The sequence below is a fragment of the Halichoerus grypus genome, chromosome 8, assembly GCF_964656455.1.
Source record: "Halichoerus grypus chromosome 8, mHalGry1.hap1.1, whole genome shotgun sequence".
Lineage (NCBI taxonomy): Eukaryota > Metazoa > Chordata > Mammalia > Carnivora > Phocidae > Halichoerus > Halichoerus grypus.
Genome location: NC_135719.1, coordinates 688,811 through 706,771, shown reverse-complemented (window position 1 = coordinate 706,771; position 17,961 = coordinate 688,811). Strand labels below are relative to the sequence as shown.

General features: G+C 55.1%; 1 non-coding gene across 1 annotated transcript; it reads right to left on the bottom strand.

The window, feature by feature from the left end:
• Positions 1–3,839: 3,839 nt before the first annotated feature.
• On the bottom strand, positions 3,840–3,912 carry TRNAK-CUU (transfer RNA lysine (anticodon CUU)). The gene has a single exon. It is a non-coding gene; the product is annotated as a tRNA-Lys (tRNA).
• Between the last annotated feature and the right edge of the window lie 14,049 nt (positions 3,913–17,961).

Here is a 17,961-nt window from a genome sequence, read left to right as displayed (position 1 = left end):
TTCCCATTCCATATTTCCTCACCGGCTCCTAAAATATTTGTATATTTGTTGCTTTTTTTTTTTTTTTTTCAAAACTGAGTCCATTAAATGACATTTTGCATTTGGTTGTTAAATCTCTTAAATCTTTTTTAAATCTAGGCCAGAAGTTCTTACGGTAGGAATCCATGGATACAATTCAAAGGTAAAAAATTATGTCTTTATTTTCACCACACTCAAAGTGAAATTTAGCCTGTCCTTACATTATAAATGAAAGAAACAAACTACAATATCAGCAACACCTGTGGCTTTGCCACAATATAAACTGGATGTTTTCATGTCACACGACCGTTCTTGTATATATCTCCAAGCTACCATTTACATTCATCATGATTTTGAAATTACTGTACTTATTAGACCTGCTGCTAGATCTTGTTATTTAATGCATTAGAAATGGAGCCTGCACATTACCATATTTTAAGATATTTTGATAACTTTATTTCAGTAGAATTGTTTTCCTTTATCATCCTATGTGTTTTTGTTTTGTACATTTGAAATCATTCTGAAAAGAGCTCGATGACCTCACCAGACTGCTGCAGGGTGGGAGGGGGCCCCCTGCACAAAACAGTCCACCCACATACACACTTTATTTTTAAAGGTATTAGTGTGTGTTCATGACATTTGCTTTCTGAAGAACCTGAGCCTTTTTGAATGTCTGACGTTCTGGATTTGTCTGATTGTTTACTCACGGCCTTACTTAACTCACGTCTCTTCTCCTTATACTTTCCATAAGCTTAAAGTTAGGTCTAAAGCCTTGATTAGATCTAAGTTGAGTGTGTTTTTGACAAGAATATCTTATAGGTGATGCTATGTACTTCTCATCTGGGTCACATCAGGAGACTCAGGATGTCTGTGCATCTCATCAGTGATGCTAAATCTGATCACTGGGCTAAGGAGGTTAGACAATTTTGTTTTTGCATAATCAAATAGTATTTAAATTTATGGAGATTTAAACATACATACAAAAGTGGAGGGGGTACTACGATGATGTATGCATCACTCAGCCTCTACAGTTATTAATCTTGTTTCGTTGCTACCAACCATTCCTCTCTCCACCAAAATCCGTAACACAAATCCCAGATATGGGATCTATTTCCATCATAAACAAGTGAGTACACATCTCTTTTTTATTTTTTTTCTTTCTCCAAATTTTTATTTAAATCCCAGTTAGTTAACATACAGTGTAATATTAGTTTCAGGAATAGAATTCAGTGATTCATCACTTATTTACAACACCCAGTGCTCACCACAAGTGATTCATCACTTATTTATAACACACAGTGCTCTTTTTTAAAATACAATGCTGTTATTACATTTAAAAATAAATAACTTCTTAGTATCTTCAAGTATCCAGTCAGCAAATAGATTCTCCAGATTGTGGTCATACATGTGTTTTTACGAGTGGGTGGTTCAAATCAGGATCCAAACACAGTTCACTCATTTCTTTGCATTTCATTTGTAAGTTATCTCTTTTTCTTGCCCTTTGCTTGTCAAAGAAACTGAACCACAGAGAATTAGCGTACTTTCTTAAAATGAATCATTAATAGAATAATTGAATGCCAAGTCTTGTAATACGAGTTCCATGGGAGAGTAAAGTGTGTTTGATTTGGCATATCTTTGAATATATTCTTTTAGCAAAAATAGTAATCAATCATCAGTCAACATAATAAATCACCAGCCAGCAACAAGAAAAAAACATCCTTTGAGATCAAGCTCATTTTTAAATGTTACTTCTGATGGAACTGTGACCCTAACTCCCTCCCTGGAGCTGAACGTTTGCATCCAATCAAACCATCGCTTTTCCTAACGTTTTTAAAATGAAATGAAATGAGATGAATGGTAATTACTTAATACAGAGCATTAAAAAATAAATTTTAAATCAAAATCACCTCCTAATAGAATGCTGATTAAATTAGTGTCCTGGGGCTACCATCACAAGGTGCCACGAGTGGGTGGCTTAACAACAGGAATTTACTGTCTCACAGTTCTGGAAGCCAGAAGTCTGAGATCAGGGTGTGGGCAGGGCTGCTTCCTCCTGAGCCCGGGAGGGAGAACCTGCTCTGGGACTCTCCTTCTAGCTCTACTGGTAATGCTTGGCGTCCCTGCCTTGTGGAAACACTCCACCCTCTGCCTACATCCTCACATGGCCTTCTCTCTTGTGTCCAAAATGTGCATTTCTGGGTGTGTATCTGTGTCCAGATTCCCTCTTTTTATAAAGACACCAGTCGTACTGGGTTGAGAGCCCTTTCTACTCCAGTATGAACTCATTTTGATTAATTACATCTACAAAACCCCTATTTCCAAATAAAGCTGCCTTCTGGGGTCCCGGGGAATAGGGCTTCAACACATGCATCTTATGGGAGTGCAATTCAACTAACACAGTGTTCAATTTAAAATGGATGCATGGGGGTGCCTGGGTGGCTCAGTCGGTTAAGCGTCTGCCTTCGGCTCAGGTCATGGTCCCAGGGTCCTGGGATTGAGCCCCGCATCGCATCGGACTCCCTGCTCAGTGGGGAGTCTGCTTCTCCCTCTCCCTCTGCCTGCCGCTCTCCCCGCTTGTGCTCACTCTTTCTCTCTCTCTGTCAAATAAATAAATAAAATCTTTAATAAATAAATAAATAAATAAATAAATAAATATAATGGATGCATGATGAATACTTCTGGGGAAAAGAGTGTACTTACGGTGATGAGCACTGGGTAATGTCCAGAATTACTGAATCACTGTGCAGTACACCTGAAATTAATATAACACTGTATGTTAACTATACTGGAATGAAAAATCAATAAATCAATAGCTGGGTGATATCTTCATTGACTTCTTGTCAATTTACCAGTTTACCTCTTCTCTGACGGATGGGATTTTTGCCTTTTGAAAAATGCTACATCACCCGCATCACCTAAAGATTTTTTAACTACTGTAATAATAGAGGTATTCAGCGAGCTTCATTTCTGATGCTGAAATTTTCCATGTGTTTCTTCCAGAGTCTGACATTGTATCTTGAATTGATGATAACAGCATCCGGTGGCTGTGGAGAATGTTTGGGGGTTGCTAGGAAGGATGGAAAGTATCTAAGATAAGGAAAACATTTGCAGTTGTCAACATAAAAGCCACGTTTTGCCCCTAAGAAATTGGGTTCTTTTAGGAAAACCTATGCAGGAAAAGGTCTTTTGAGACTCCCAAATGGCAGATGGAAAAATGTTCAGTTTGAATCACTAACTTAGGGGGAAAAAACGTTAAAATAGTCCTAACGGTCTGTTCACAACAGCTACCCCATTAGCTGATCACTGAAACCGTCCTTGGGGGGTGGGGGGCTTTAAACAGCCCCCGATAACCAGGGCCCTTCCCAAGGGCAGAAAGCAAGTGAATCTAAGGACAGGAAATCAATATGCATAATAAACCCCTCGAGTCACTGCTGAGCTCCAAACTAATCAATACTGCACAGCATTCAATTAAATATTAAGAATTATAAATTAAATATTAATTAAAAATACACATTTCAGACGTTTTGGCAGGACCCCACCCCTCATTAATGTTCAGTCCTCTTATCCCTGACATCCGAGTCACTGGCCCTCACACAGAGCGCGCTGCGACAAGGGTTTCTCTGCCCCACGTAACCGTGAGCTGTGTGCTCAGAGGATGAAATTGTTCCCCAGCCTGATTGTCCCCCTTTAAACCGGTTAAGTCTTGGCAGTTTTTCACGTGTTGCATTGTTTGAAAACGAGAAGCTGCAGGTGGCAGTGAGCACCGTGGATGAAAACACACTGGTGAGTCCGAGGGCTCTTTAGAAAAGCAAAACCGCAGCCGCCCAACGTGGGGCTCGAACCCACGACCCTGGGATTAAGAGTCCCATGCTCTACCGACTGAGCTAGCCGGGCAGGCGGAAGCCGCCTCTTTTCTGGAGCCTTTCAAAGGCGTAAGATTATTTTAACCTGCTCGAGATTTATGTTTCTCATTAGTTTTATTTTTCATATTTTGGGGGTAGAGTTTTTCACTACTCTCAACATTGCGGTTCATTCCTGATTCTGCGCACACAAACTTTCATTGTCTGATAAAATGTGCAGACGGCCCTCTAGTGGTCAGAGGGAAGGCCGGCCACACAGGCGACCCCCACTGCGGCCTGGAGACGGGAGTGGGCGTGGGGCGGGGGCCGCGGAGGTGCGGGACACCTGCTCGCGTCCATCCCGGAGACCCCGGGGCAGGTGCTCGCCCGCCCCATGCGGGGGGGCCTAAGAGGTGCGGGACACCTGCTCGCGTCCATCCCGGAGACCCCCGGGGCAGGTGCTCGCCCGCCCCATGCGGGGGGGCCTAAGAGGTGCGGGACACCTGCTCGCGTCCATCCCGGAGACCCCCGGGGCAGGTGCTCGCCCGCCCCATGCGGGGGGGCCTAAGAGGTGCGGGACACCTGCTCGCGTCCATCCCGGAGACCCCCGGGGCAGGTGCTCGCCCGCCCCATGCGGGGGGGCCTAAGAGGTGCGGGACACCTGCTCGCGTCCATCCTGGAGGCCCCCGGGGCAGGTGCTCGCCTGCCCCATGCGGGGGGGCCTAAGAGGTGCGGGACACCTGCTCGCGTCCATCCTGGAGGCCCCGGGGCGAGACTCTCGCCCGCCATGCAGGGGGACCTAGGAAGCGCCGGACACCTGCTCCAGGCCCTCCCAGAGACCCCCGGGGCAGGTGTTCGCCCCCGATGCGGGGGGCAGGGGAGGTGCTGGACACCTGCGTGGACGCACATCCTGCAGAAAAGCTCAGAGCCCAAGGCACAATAGTAGAGCTAGTTGGCCTCTGGGGGCCCGTGTGCGCTTGAGGTTTCTGGAATTTTTCTGAGGTTGTATGGGATTTTGCAACTAAGCCATGCCATATTGTTCACACAGTAGACGGTTATGGAAAAACTAAGCAGTCTCAGAAATTAATTGAAAATGCCATATGGTGTTTTTTTCCTACAGATTTAAAAGGTGAAGAAGACCTTTATCCTATAGACTGATAACACCTCAGTGTGGGAAGGGACACTATTTCAAGCCTCTCCCCACTAAAACTGAAAAATCAAAGACTTACTTTGCTTTTCTAGTAGGAACTGTAGTTCTCATCACCACCTAGTTCCCATTGATGAGGGAGCGCTCTACTTCATAGGAAAAACAAAAAACCAAAAAACACACATGTAGGATGAGTAAAAGCATAATTTCACAAACCTTTAGAAACAAGGATGATCAAATTGTAGTTAAACCATTACATTAATAGTTGGTGGGAACTGGATATACACAACGATCAAAGTAACAGGACCCATGTTACTCCCTAGATGCAGGAGGGGCAGTTGAATGGAAGAATGGACAGATTGGCTGTCACCATCCTGAGAAATTCATCTGAGTTTTGCTAGTGGCTTTACTAAATCCTCAACAAGAGCATGTGTCTCTGGTAGGAATGCAATTTGAAGTACACAGGATCAGGGGTAATTATTTATTCTATCCAAAAATGTTTTGTGTGTATTTGCCAGCCATTAGCTATTAATTCCAGTTCACAGGAAGTGAAGAGGCATGATGAACCAGACAAATGACACCACTCGGAAGCAGTAACACAAAATCAGAAGATGGGAAACCTGCAGGACAACTGGCCCAGGGTCTTCATTGAGTATTGTATTCCTAGAAATGACTTCTGCTAGATGAAGGGGCCCAAGGGCCATACCAGGCAGATGAGATAGGTGATCCTGGATCGGACACTGTTCTGGATAAACCAGCTATCAATCAGATTTGGGGATCCATGGGGAGAAGTGAGTATATTTTGAATATCAGATGAGCTGAAAATTCACTATAGGAGAAAAATGGAGGTGGCTGATTGAAAGAAGGAGATTGCAGGCAAAATGTAATCTCTCCTCTTAGGAAAAGAAGGCCACGTAGTAAGATATTAATGGTGACACTTGGGTAATAGGAATCCCAAGTTTTACTTTTTGAATTGTTGTTTGTCTTTATTCTCTAGCTCCCTAAAATGCATATATATACTTGTATAATCATAAAAAAGGTTATTTAAAAAAAATAGATGAGAAAGAAAAAAGAAAGTAAAACAAAGGTATGACTGGAGAATGAACATTACGTTACTCTACAATTAGGCTGACAGAAATGAGAGCCCAGAAGTGCTGGGTTCTTCTCAAGTATAAGAGGACTGCAAATCTGGTCCACACCTTCCTAGCAGTCCCGGCAAAGGAGGAAAGCTGATTGTTGTGGAGCTCATAGTACCCTCGATATTAAGCTGTTTAAACCAAACTAATTCCTGGGGTACCAGGACCAAAATGATACAGCTCAATAGAGCCTGTTATTCAGAAAGAACTGTTCTGGGACCAAAGATACCTGGATCTTTGTTCCTTTGGAAGTTGTGTATGCGTGTTTCTTGTTTTCAAAATTGTGATGAAATAACACAATACATAAAATTCCCTGTTTTAACCATTTTGAAGCGTACAGCTCAGGGGCATTAAGTGCATTCATGTAGTCGGGTAACCATCACCATCATCTGTCCCCAGAACTCTTTCATTGTCCCAAACTGACGCTCTGTGCCCATTAGACACTAGGTCCCCCTCTGCCTCCCCCAGCCCCTGGGACCTGCCATTCGACCCCTCTAGGTACCTCATACAAGTGGAATTACACGGTACTTGTCCTTTTGTGATGGCCTATTTCACCAAGCATATTGTCTTCAAGGTTCATCCATGTTGTAGCAGGTGTGAGAATGTCCTTCCTGTTTAAGGCTGAGTGATAGTCCAGCGTGTGCATGTGCCCCCTTGTGTTTATCTCTTCGTCTGTCAATGGACATCTGCGTTACTTCACCTTCTCTCTGAATGTTGGTGTACAAATACCTGTTGGAATCCCTGCTTTCAACTCCTTTGGGCATACATCCCAAAATGGAATTGCTGGGTCCTAGGGTAATTCTAAGTTTAGTTTTTTGAGGCAGGTCTTCTGCAATGTTTAGCCTTCGTGCAAACCATTTCCCAAATGCGGACTTCTATTTTTCAGCTGCAAAATATGAGGGTAGGGGGAGTGAGAAAGGGCTTCAGGAGGTCCCTAAGGAGCTCATGAACTAGTGACCGCCCAGGCCCCAGAATGAAAGTGCTGGTCTCCATAGAAGCTCCCTGAGTACAAGGAGAAAAGCTCTTCTTCCCAAGAGGCATGACCTGACTACCATTAGGTGCTGGTCCTGGGAGGCCTGGGGGCGAGGATGGAGGGATGGAGGATGGGGGGCTAAGGTTGCACAGGCCGGCAGCACGACGGGGCCCCTCTGCCCCACACCACCTGACCCCAGCATCTCCTGCCCCTCCCCCTCTCCGTTCACCTTCTCTGTTCCAAGACAGGATCCAGGCCAGCCTGAAACACAAACACACTTGAAATCTCAGTAGGGGTATTTCATTCAAAGGAACCCTACCATCTTCTAGTGTCACCATGGAAACGGCTGAGATGAGAACCAGTCTGGCCTCCTCCCCTCTCCCCTCTGGGTACCAGCCGCAGCTAAACCAGACTCCTCGGTGATCTGGGGGAGACCTCTGAAGCCAGCACCATCTTTCGGATCTTTCCCCTAAACCTCTCCAGGGCTGTCCACTGCCTCGGGATGAAGTCCGAAGTCTGAACCCCGTAATCAGACCTGTCTGGTCTTGATGGGTCTTGCTTCGCCTCTCGGCCTCAACGCCCACCTCGCCCCCGCCCGCCCCCACCCCCTGCCTGCGGCTGCAGCCACGCTGAGCTGGGAAGAGCAGAGCCATGCGTCTGCAGGCCTCCAGGAGGCCAAGTGCCCTTCTCCTGGGCCTGGTGTTTCACTTCCCAGTCTCCCTTCCCAGCTCCATCCTAGAAGACCGAGGTCAGGAGGCCCTTCCCCAGGAAGGCGTTACTGCTTCCCAGATGGCAAACACACTCTTCTTTGCACACCCACGGTCGACCACACTCCCTTCTGACTCAACGCTGTCCCTCGGTCCAGTGTGCAGAGAGTAAGCCCATGGGCATTGGCCTGAGGCCAGCTGGGTTCAAATGCCCACTGGGCACCCTTACAGCCTGCGGTTTGCAAACTGCCCGCTGGACTTCAGAGAAGCCTGCACGAACGGACATGTGTGCCGCAGGGCACTTGACTGCCTCACTGGGCTGTGGGTCTGGCAGGACGAGGACCTGGTTTCCCGCCCCTGGTGCCCCCCACCTGCCAGGTGCTCTCCACCAATGATCTCATTCATATCAAGGAGACAGGCTTGCCGTAGGGAAGGAGCAGCCCAAGGCCACCCCTGGGCATCGTGGGGGTGGGGCGGGGTGGCCTGGCGGTCAGGCAGGGCCACGCTGCTGCCAAACTCCCTGAAGGCTGTCGGGAAGCCGATAGATGCCAAGAGCATTGGTGAGGAAGGACAGGAACAGGGACCCTCCTACATGCTTGGCGGGAATGGAACCCGGCCGCGGAGCTGGAGAATGGCAGGCAGGTCCCCAGAAGGTCACGCCCAGAGTTACCCTCTAGCCCGGCAGGGCCACCCCTAGCATGGACCCAAGGGAAACGAAAACATGTCCCCACAAAACCTGTACCCAGTGTTCAGGTCTGGGGCCTGCTTGGGGTTCTTTCTCTCCCTCTCCCTCAGCCCCTTCCCTCTAAGGAACAAAAAAATGAATTTTATAGTATGTAAATTATATCTCAATAAGCTATTATTTTAAAAAGAAGCGGAAAAATGCCAAAACAGGATACGAGTTTAGGTATATTCTAAATATTTAAGTTGCAAGATAAATGTTTACTTTTTTACATCTTGTCAGTGTGTTTAGTGACAGAATATACAACTTCATTTGGATAAAAGGTCAAATGGCTAAAGTCTAAGTCTCTAACAGCCCCGGGGGAGGTAAGGCCTGGAGCAGAGGGGCCTCCTGCTTCTGCAAACCCCCCCATTTGCTCCGTGATGTCAGGCAAGTATCTCTCCCACTCTGGGCCCCAGATTTTTCATCTGCATAACAAGGAGACCCCCACACACACCAGGGTCCTGCGGGCTGTGCCTCCTCTCTGGCCTCCGGGACAGCAGGCAGAACTCTGGGAGGGCTCCCACGCCTTCCCACCCGGGCCCTCCAGGGCATCTGTGCAGGTTGAGGACAGAAAGGAAACTGTGAGCCCCGTGTGCTCACAATGGTGCCATTGTGAGCCCAGCAGAGCCTCTTTGTTCTTTTCAGCTCAGTCTCCCAGCCTGTGGGATCAGTGTCCACTGGCCAGCTCTGCAAGGGGTGGGCCGCGGGGCTGGGGAGTGCTGAGGACCCGCGCCAAGAGCGTTCAGCGGCACTTCACGGTAATGACTGTGGGGTTCGTGGGGTCTCCGAGGACCAGAAGCACCGTCAGCCTGGCTGGATGCGTGGCCTGTGGGAGACCACACAGCTAACAAGAGCAGGGCTGGGCCTCCCGCTCGTCTGTGCTGCGGGCCGGGGCTCAGCACCCTCGCGGCCACTTGCTCTCGTGCCCCTTCTCATTGCCCACGACCCGGCCACTTGCCTAAGCGCTGTGTGTGTGTGTGTGTGTGTGTGTGTGTGTGTGTGTACCCACCGAAGCAGCACAACCGCCCTGGGAGGAAAGTGTTGTGTTACCATCCTAGGGATAAGGGCACTGGGGCACAGAGTGGTTGAGTCACTTGCCCAAGGGCACACAGCTAATGAATAATAGAGCTGGAACATGGATGAGGCAGCCCGCCCCAGCACCCCACTTCTGACCTTTCACTTTCTGGAGCTCAGGAAGGCGGGCTGACAAGGGATTTAAGGAGAGCTGAACGGGCACCGCGGGGCAGGCAGACGAGGGGCCGGGGATGGACGCTTGTGAGGCTGGATCCGAAGGGCCCGCGGGCCAGCCCACCAGCTCTTCTGACTGTAGTTAAAAAGGGATCACAAATCTGGATTTTAACTAAAAACTCCTGATTTTTTAAATGTTGGCAACTAAGGGTTTTTTTTTTTTAATTTTAGCGAGGAGCGCCTGTGCGCATGCGCGGGGGAGGGGCGGCGGGGGAGGGGCAGCGGGCGCTGGCCTCTGGCTGGCTCCCCGCTGAGCCCCGAGTGGGACCCCGGGACCCCGGGACTAGGACCTGAGCCAAAGTCAACAGCCCAGCGCTCAACCCACTGAGCCACCCAGGCTCCCGGGCGGCCAGCACCAAGCCCCCGAACAAAACCCGCCCGTGGGCGACGTCCAACCCGCAGGCTGCCGGTCTCCACCCTCTGCCCTGGGCTCATTCAGTCCCTGGACCCCCCAGGACGGGTTGGGTGGTGGGGCCAGGCCTCCCTGCCCCCCTGCCATCCCAGGCGCGGTGGGGGTCAGCTGAGGGCTGGGGGTCCTGCCAAGGCTGAGAGCAGATGCCCCGCACTGCTCCACCCAAGACATCCCCTCCAGGTCCAGCCCCTGTCCCCAGGGCTGCAGCCGTGTCCACCGTGTGTCCTCCGGGAGGACTGCGCGCACAGCGCCCTGGGCCCCTGACAAGCCCTGTCCTTCCGGAGGGTCGGATGACCTTTGACCTCACCCTCACCTCCCCCTTAGTTTTTTTGGAAGCCCATACATTTCACAGACTCTTAGAGCAGGAAGTCACCCAGTTGCTCATTTTACAAAGGAGGAAACAGGTCCCCACCAGGCCATTTTACAATCTCTGAGACGTGAACAGATGCCGGTTCACCAATGTTCCACGACATTATTCACAACAGCCACATCAGTTGTCTCCCAACAGGTCCGTAGATACACGAAACACAATATACACACACAATGGGATATTCTTCAGTCATAGAAAGGATTCTTGGGGCGCCTGGGCGGCTCAGTCCGTTGAGCATCTGCCTTCGGCTCAGGTCATGATCTCAGGATCCTGGGATCGAGCCCCATGTCAGGCTCCCTGCTCAGTGGGGGGTCTGCTTCTCCCTCTGCCCCTGCTCATGCACTCCCTGTCTCTCTCAAATAAATAAATAAAATCTTTAAAAAAAATCTGAGGGGCACCTGGGTGGCTCAGTCAGTTAAGCGTCTGCCTTCGGCTCAGGTCATGATCCCAGGGTCCTGGGATCGAGCCCCACATCGGGCTCCCTGCTCCGCGGGGAGCCTGCTTCTCCCTCTCCCACTCCCCCTGCTTGTGTTCCCTCTCTCGCTGTGTCTCTCTGTCAAATAAATAAATAAAATCTTTAAAAAAAAAAAAAAAGGTGTGGGGATTTGCTCAAGGTTACACAGAGAATCAGGGACAGAGCTGTCTGGGTCTCCCTAACGTGCCAGCACGTGGCTAAACAGTCTCTCAAAACACCCACCACGTGGATCCTGGCATTTATCAAAAGAAATGTTTATGGAGATTGAAGTTCAGCAGCTCCAAGAGAGCTTTTAAACTCTTTTGTACAAGAGAGCGAGTCAGTCGGAGACTGGCCGCGCTAGAGATCTGGGGGACGTGCGCCCAGCAAGGCAGGGCCTGGGCAGCATCAGAGCCTCGGGGCAGCTCCGGCCACCAGCCCGCCCACTGCCCGGTGGGGCCTGGAGGGTCCAGGTGACAGGCTGGGCCTCAGGTAGGTCTGCCTGTTTCATTCCCCCCCTAGAACTTGTCTGGGAGACCTTATAGATGGGGAGGAGAGAGAAACCGTGACCCGGGGGGGGCAGGGGGACCCCCACCTGGGTTTGCCCACATGCCGCACAACAGGTCCCAGGTGCCAGAAAACCAGCCTCAGGCCAACAGCGTGGTTGCTCACCCCTCAGGGCTGGCCTGCCTTCCTCCTGGGACCTCGTCAGACTGAGGGAGAGAGGCTGTGGTGGGGTTCCCCTCCCCGGGCCTCAGTCTCCCCATCTCTAAAGCAGGGGCTTGGCTCGAACCTCCGCGGTTCATCAACTGTGCGGAGCATCAGCTGTGATAACCCATGGAGTCAGTTGGACCCCCTGCAGGAGCGCCCCCCCACATTCATCTAGTGTGTGAGCTAGGAGGTGATTATGCAAGCTCAGCACAACAGCCACATTTGAAATGGATCCCATCCACCCCCAGGGAGTTGAAAGTGGGATCCCTGTTTACTTGGCACTTTAACCAGCGACTTAAGAGCTGAGAAACTTAGGTGGAAAGGTCAGGGTGGGGCCGTGCTCATTTGCTGTTCAGCCGGAGTCTTCAACGCCCTCCTGGCCCGACACCCAGAGCAGGGAGGTGGGTCCCTGGCTTCAGGAGGCTCCTGCTCAGCCCAGGGGGGGTGTCAGGCCACAAGGGAGCAAACCACGGACACCCTGTGGCAGGTGCCCTCCAGGTCCCCAGGACGTGGGGGAAGCCGAAACATTGGGCGGCTGGACGGTGTGACTTATCAGTGCATAAACCAGGGACGTGCATGACATTTGTCAGGCCCAACCCACTGTCTGTGGTCCCTGAGCGCTTTAGAAGAGGTAGCTGAAGACGCGTTGACAGAGGGCAGGCAGGGAAGGGAAAGGGGGTTCAGACCAGGAAGCTGAGAGTCCAGGGACCTGGCAGCCAGGACAACGGAGCATCACGGCACAGAATGAGTGAGGGTGGTGGGAGCACAGGCAGACCCCCCATGTCGTGGGGCCTGCCCCCCAGGCAGAGGCAACAGCAGGAGCGGGTCTGTGCAGGGTCTGGGTCCCCCCATGTCATGGGGCTGGCCCCCCCAGGCAGAGGGAACGGCAGGAGCGGGTCTGGGCAGGGTCTGGGTCCCCCCATGTCGTGGGGCTGGCCCCCCCAGGCAGAGGGAACGGCAGGAGCGGGTCTGGGCAGGGTCTGGGTCCCCCCATGTTGCAGGGCCGGCCCCCCAGGCAGAGGGAACGGCAGGAGCGGGTCTGGGCAGGGTCTGGGTCCAGAGAAGGCTGGACAGGGAGCCCATGTGGAGGCAGGGGATTTGGGCCTGCTTCTCACACGGGGTTCTCTACAGTGCTACACAGTGGATATTTGGAGCATTTTCTAAGTCTGTCACTTGAGGATGAAGATGATTTTATTATAAAATAAACACGGAACAGACTGCAAACTGGATGAATTTTGAAGATAAAACTCAAGGCTTTAGGAACGCTTCCCTCCCAAGTGAATGCAGAGCCCTTCAGAATATGTCCTTGGAGAAGTTTGCGGGAGCACCGCCAGGCAGCAGGGACCCAGAGGGGTGGCAACATCAGCTTTGCAGTTTATGGCCCCGGGGAACCCCACACGGTGGGAGGGCTCCAGAACGGCTCCTTTGAGTTGGGCCTTGATGTCGGGGAAGGATGGGGCTGGGAGGGGGGTCAGGAGGCACTGAGTGAGCCGGGAGGAGAGGTGGGAAAGGCCAGGCAGGGCCTAGTGCGGGTGGAATAATGTGGGGGATGGAGCTCCTACTAAGGAGCTGCAGGGGGCGGTGGGTGAGGCCCCCAAGGCGGAATGACAGCACCTGACGGGGCACCTGCCACCTGGTTGCCTCTCCCGCGGGTAGGACTGGTCTAGCAGCCACTTCCTCTCCGGTGGGTTTTGACATGGAGTTCTGAACTTGACCTCCATCCAGGCCAGCTCTGGCTTCTGGCTCTGCCACTTAGCCTCCCGGGAACCCCGCACGATTTTCTCAGCCAGGCCTTACCTCGTTTCTCTCACCTGGGAAATGGGGATGCGGAGGTAAGAAGCATCTAGAACAGGCCTGACTCACAGCAGACACTCAGGACATGTTAGCTGGCAGCATTTCCATTATTCAGTTTTGAATGTGTCCTAATTTCCATTGTGGTTTATTTTTTGCATCATTTATAAGGTTTTTCTCCAACATGTGGGATTTTGTTTCATTATTGTTATTGGACTGTGATCAGAGGCTGGAGATCTGCATAACGGGAGTTCATTAGTTCTGTTTAAGTTCTTCTGTGGCTGTTCATGGTCAATTTTTACACAGTTAATTCCCTGAACACCTGAAGGAATGTGTATTCTCTGTCGGCTGCAGGGTTTTACACTTATCCCTTTGATCGAGCTTGTTAATGGCGTCGTTGAGATTTTCTGTACCCTGATTTTTAATCTGCTGAGCTCTCGGTTACTGAGAGGTGTGTTAAAAACCTGCCACCACGATCAAGGATTTGTCCTTTGCTCAGATAATTGTGTTGGTCTTTTTTGCATTACATAATTTGAGGCTCTTCCATTTTGTGAATATAAGCTGAACATTTCCAAGCATCTTGCTGGAGAACTGTTACTTCGTATTGTCCTACCCTGAGCTGCTCTCCCCGTCACGATGCCTTCACGCCCGTGGACGCCTTCCTCTGACGTTAGCAAAGCCCCACCATCCCTGTTCGCTCCGGCTCAGGTTTCCCAGTCCCCATCCTTTTAGCTTGCGGCCTGTTTGTGCCCTTGTGATTAGGTGAGTCTGTGCAAACAGAATAGAGCTAGACTGTGGGGTTGTTTTTCAAATCCCATCTGACAATCTCTGGGCATAAATAGCGTGTGTGTGTGTGTGTGTGTGTGTGTGCATGCGTATGCGCGTCCTTGTCCCCCCGGCTGGCGCAGGGCCTGACACACAGCCAGCCTGCAGGAAACGTCTGCTGGATGTGAGTTGATCCCCACGAGGAGAATGAAAACACTAGTAAGTGGACCGCTAGGACTCGCTTCCAGGCGAGGGAGGTGGAGGCCCCTGTAGGTCACATGACCTGCCCTAGGCTCAGAGCCTCCGTGGCCCGCGGCCACCACTGTACCGGTGTTTCCCTGAGCCCGAACCTCCAGTGTGGTTCCTGGTTCGATCCTGTGGCTCAGTCCCACACATCCTACCTGCCCAGCCGCTGGGCCGCAGGTTGCTGGCAGGAAGGCGTGGGGGCGCGGACGTCAGCCAGGAGGCCGGCCCACAGGACATCTGGGTTAGCCCCCCAGCGCTGCCGGCCGCACAAACCAGCACAAGTGGGCGGCTCAGGACAACAGTGCTCTCTTCTCTCAGGTCTGGAGGTCACAGGTCTGAGACAGGGGTGCGGGCAGGGAGCGCTCCCTGGGGAAGAGCCCTCCCACCACCTCCAGCTCCTGACGATGCCCGCAGTGCTTGGGTGATGTCCCAGCTCTGCTTCCATCTTCATTGCTCCTCTCGGCCCTGTGCATCTCTGTCTTCATGGGGCCTTCTTATGAGGACACCGGCCGTGGGATTTAGGACCAAGCCCAACCTTAACCCCATCAACCTGCAGGGACCCTGTTTCCAAATAAGGCTGCGCCCCCAGGGCCTGGGGGCCCACTTAGCTGGCCTGGTTGGGGGCTCGGTCCTCAAAGCACGTGCTTTCAAGTACGGCTGTCAGCTTGAAGACATGGCCCACAGGGACGGCCTCCTCCCGCTCCCGGGCCGGCCCTCCTGCTCTGCGCGCTCCTGCCCGCCAGCACCTGGGGAAGGAAGACCACGCGTGGCGCTCAGATACACTGCAGGGGTGCCGGCGGCGCAGAGAGACCAAGAGCCAAAACAGAGGCAGAGAAAGGGCTCGGGCACACGAGCAGAGGGCCCCAGAAGCTTCCGCAGGGAGCGGGCGGGCATCGAGGCAGGGTCTAGAACCCTTCTGCTGCGCTCCCGGCACCTGGAGGCCTCCCGGGAGGGAACCGGAGGGGGCGCCTGGACGGGAAGGACAGAGCGCCTGAGGAGCAGAGACAAAGTGCCAGGGACCGGCTGGGCGGCTCAGGGTCCGGGAGCAGGGAAGCGAGCTGCCGTCTTGGCGGGGGGCCGGGGAGGGACTTCGCAGCGGCGCCGGGACAGTGGGCCACCCGGGCACGCTGATGGTGCTCTTCCGGCCACCCACTCTCCCTACTCCCAGCGCCGGTTGACGGCTTCACACCGTCGTCCATCTGGGGGGACGTCTGGAGCCTGACGGTGTCCTCACGCCTCTCCCCCGCACGGCACTGTGGGGGCGCGGACGCTCACACGCCCTCCACCCGCGCCAGCGACGTCTTCCCGGGGCTGCCGCCTGCTTCCGCCCGCCGGGCCAGCGTGGGGGGCGGACGCCTGTGCCCGCCGCGCTTCCCCGCCCCGGGCCCGCTGGCCGGCCCTCCGCCGTCCGCCGTCCGCAGGTGTTCGCCGCCGCCTTCGAGCTGCCGCGGGCCACGCTGGGCACCTGCTGCTGTTGCCCCTGCCCCAGCCTGCGTGCTACCGGCGCTCGGACTGCCGGCGGCCCGGCGGAGCCCCCACGTTATGGAGGTGCTGACCAAGCCGGCGGCGGAGCCAGCTCCGTCTGCCCTGCGCACTCCAGCAGCGGCTCACGGCGTAGACGGGCAGCGTCCGCACCTCCTGCAGGCGGTGGCCACGAGGCCGAGGGGCACGCGGTCGGGCAGCACGCGGCTGGAGCGGCGCCAGGGCCCGCCCCGCGGTACGCACGGCCGGGACGGTGGAGGGGGCGCCCGCCGAGAGCGCGCAGAGCCAGCGCCGCGCCCGCCCCGCCACCTGCGGGCCGTCGCGGTTGCGGGGCCCGGCTGGGCACGCTCGGTCCGCCGCCCTGAGCTGCCTAGACGGCGGGGACCCCTCCCACTGCACCCGCCCCGCCCCCTCTGGGGTCCGCGCCCCCTCCAGGGCCAGCTGCGCCCGCCGCACCCACTCCGGGATCCGCCCCGCTCCGCCCCCTCTGCCCGCTCCCTCCGTCCGCTCCGTCCGCCCACTCCAGGGCCCGCTCCGCCCACTCCACCCCCTCTGCCCGCCCCCTCCGTCCGCTCCGTCCGCCCACTCCAGGGCCCGCTCCGCCCACTCCACCCCCTCTGCCCGCTCCCTCCGTCCGCTCCGTCCGCCCACTCCAGGGCCCGCTCCGCCCACTCCACCCCCTCTGCCCGCCCCCTCCGTCCGCTCCGTCCGCCCACTCCAGGGCCCGCTCCGCCCACTCCACCCCCTCTGCCCGCCCCCTCCGTCCGCTCCGTCCGCCCACTCCAGGGCCCGCTCCGCCCACTCCACCCCCTCTGCCCGCTCCCTCCGTCCGCTCCGTCCGCCCACTCCAGGGCCCGCTCCGCCCACTCCACCCCCTCTGCCCGCCCCCTCCGTCCGCTACGCTCACTCTGGGGTCCGCGCCCCCTCCGCCCGCTCCGGGGCCCGCTCCGCCCGCTTCGGGGTTCGCTCCGCCCACTCCGCCCGCTCCCGCGTCCGCGCCCCATCCGCCGGCTCCGGGGTTCGCCCCGCCCGCTCTTCCCGCCCCCTCCTTCCGCCCCGCCCACTCCGGTGTTCCCCCCCTCTGCCCGCCCCCTCCGTCCGCTCCGCCCCCTCTGGGGTCCGCGCCCCCTCCTCCCGCTCTAGGGCCCGCTGCGCCCGCCGCGCCCTGGGGCCGGGGGAGGCGGGCCTGCGGCGCCGCGCGGCAGCACGTTCGGAGAGTTGATTGGCCGGCCGCAGCCGAGCCCCGCCCCAGGGCCTCCAGGCCGTGCTTCTATTGGCCGCCTCTCCGAGATTCCTCGGGCTCGGGGCCTCCGGGCAAGGGAACGGTCAAGCGGGTGCCCGCGTCCCGCTGCGCGAGGCCGGGCCCTGCGCCTCCAGCCCCGCGCCCTCGAAGCCCCGTCTCCTGATAAAGGTGCTTCCCCCGCGCGGCAGCGGTGGGCACCCCTCGTCCCCGACCCCGTTTTGGCCTGCTCACGTGTCCGGGACCTCGTTCCCAAGGCCGGCAGGGCTGCCGCACCTGGGCTGGACACTGAGAGGCGACTGAGCCGGGGGCAGCCCGGGGAGGAGAAGCCGACGGTGACCCGCGGGCGGCGCCCTGCTGAGCGTGCTCGGAGGAGGGCCCCAGCCAGGGAAAGCCTGGAAGCCTTCTCAGAGGAGGCGGCTCTGCGCTGCTCGCAGTGCTCCCTTGGCCTAACGCCCTCCAGCGGCTTCCTCGCGCAGTTGGAATGAAATTGGATTCCCTGCTGTGGCCGACAAGGCCTCGTGACCGAGACGGACCCTCAACAGGGGCTTTACAACAACACCCAGAGGCGAGCGCCGTAGCCCGGAGGTCCGGGGTAGAGGCTGAGGCCCGGTGTCTGTGCAGGTGCCCCGAGCGAGTCCGGCGTGCGCCGGCGTCTTCCCGCCCACCGCCTGCACCTTGCCTCCGACCTCCGGGCA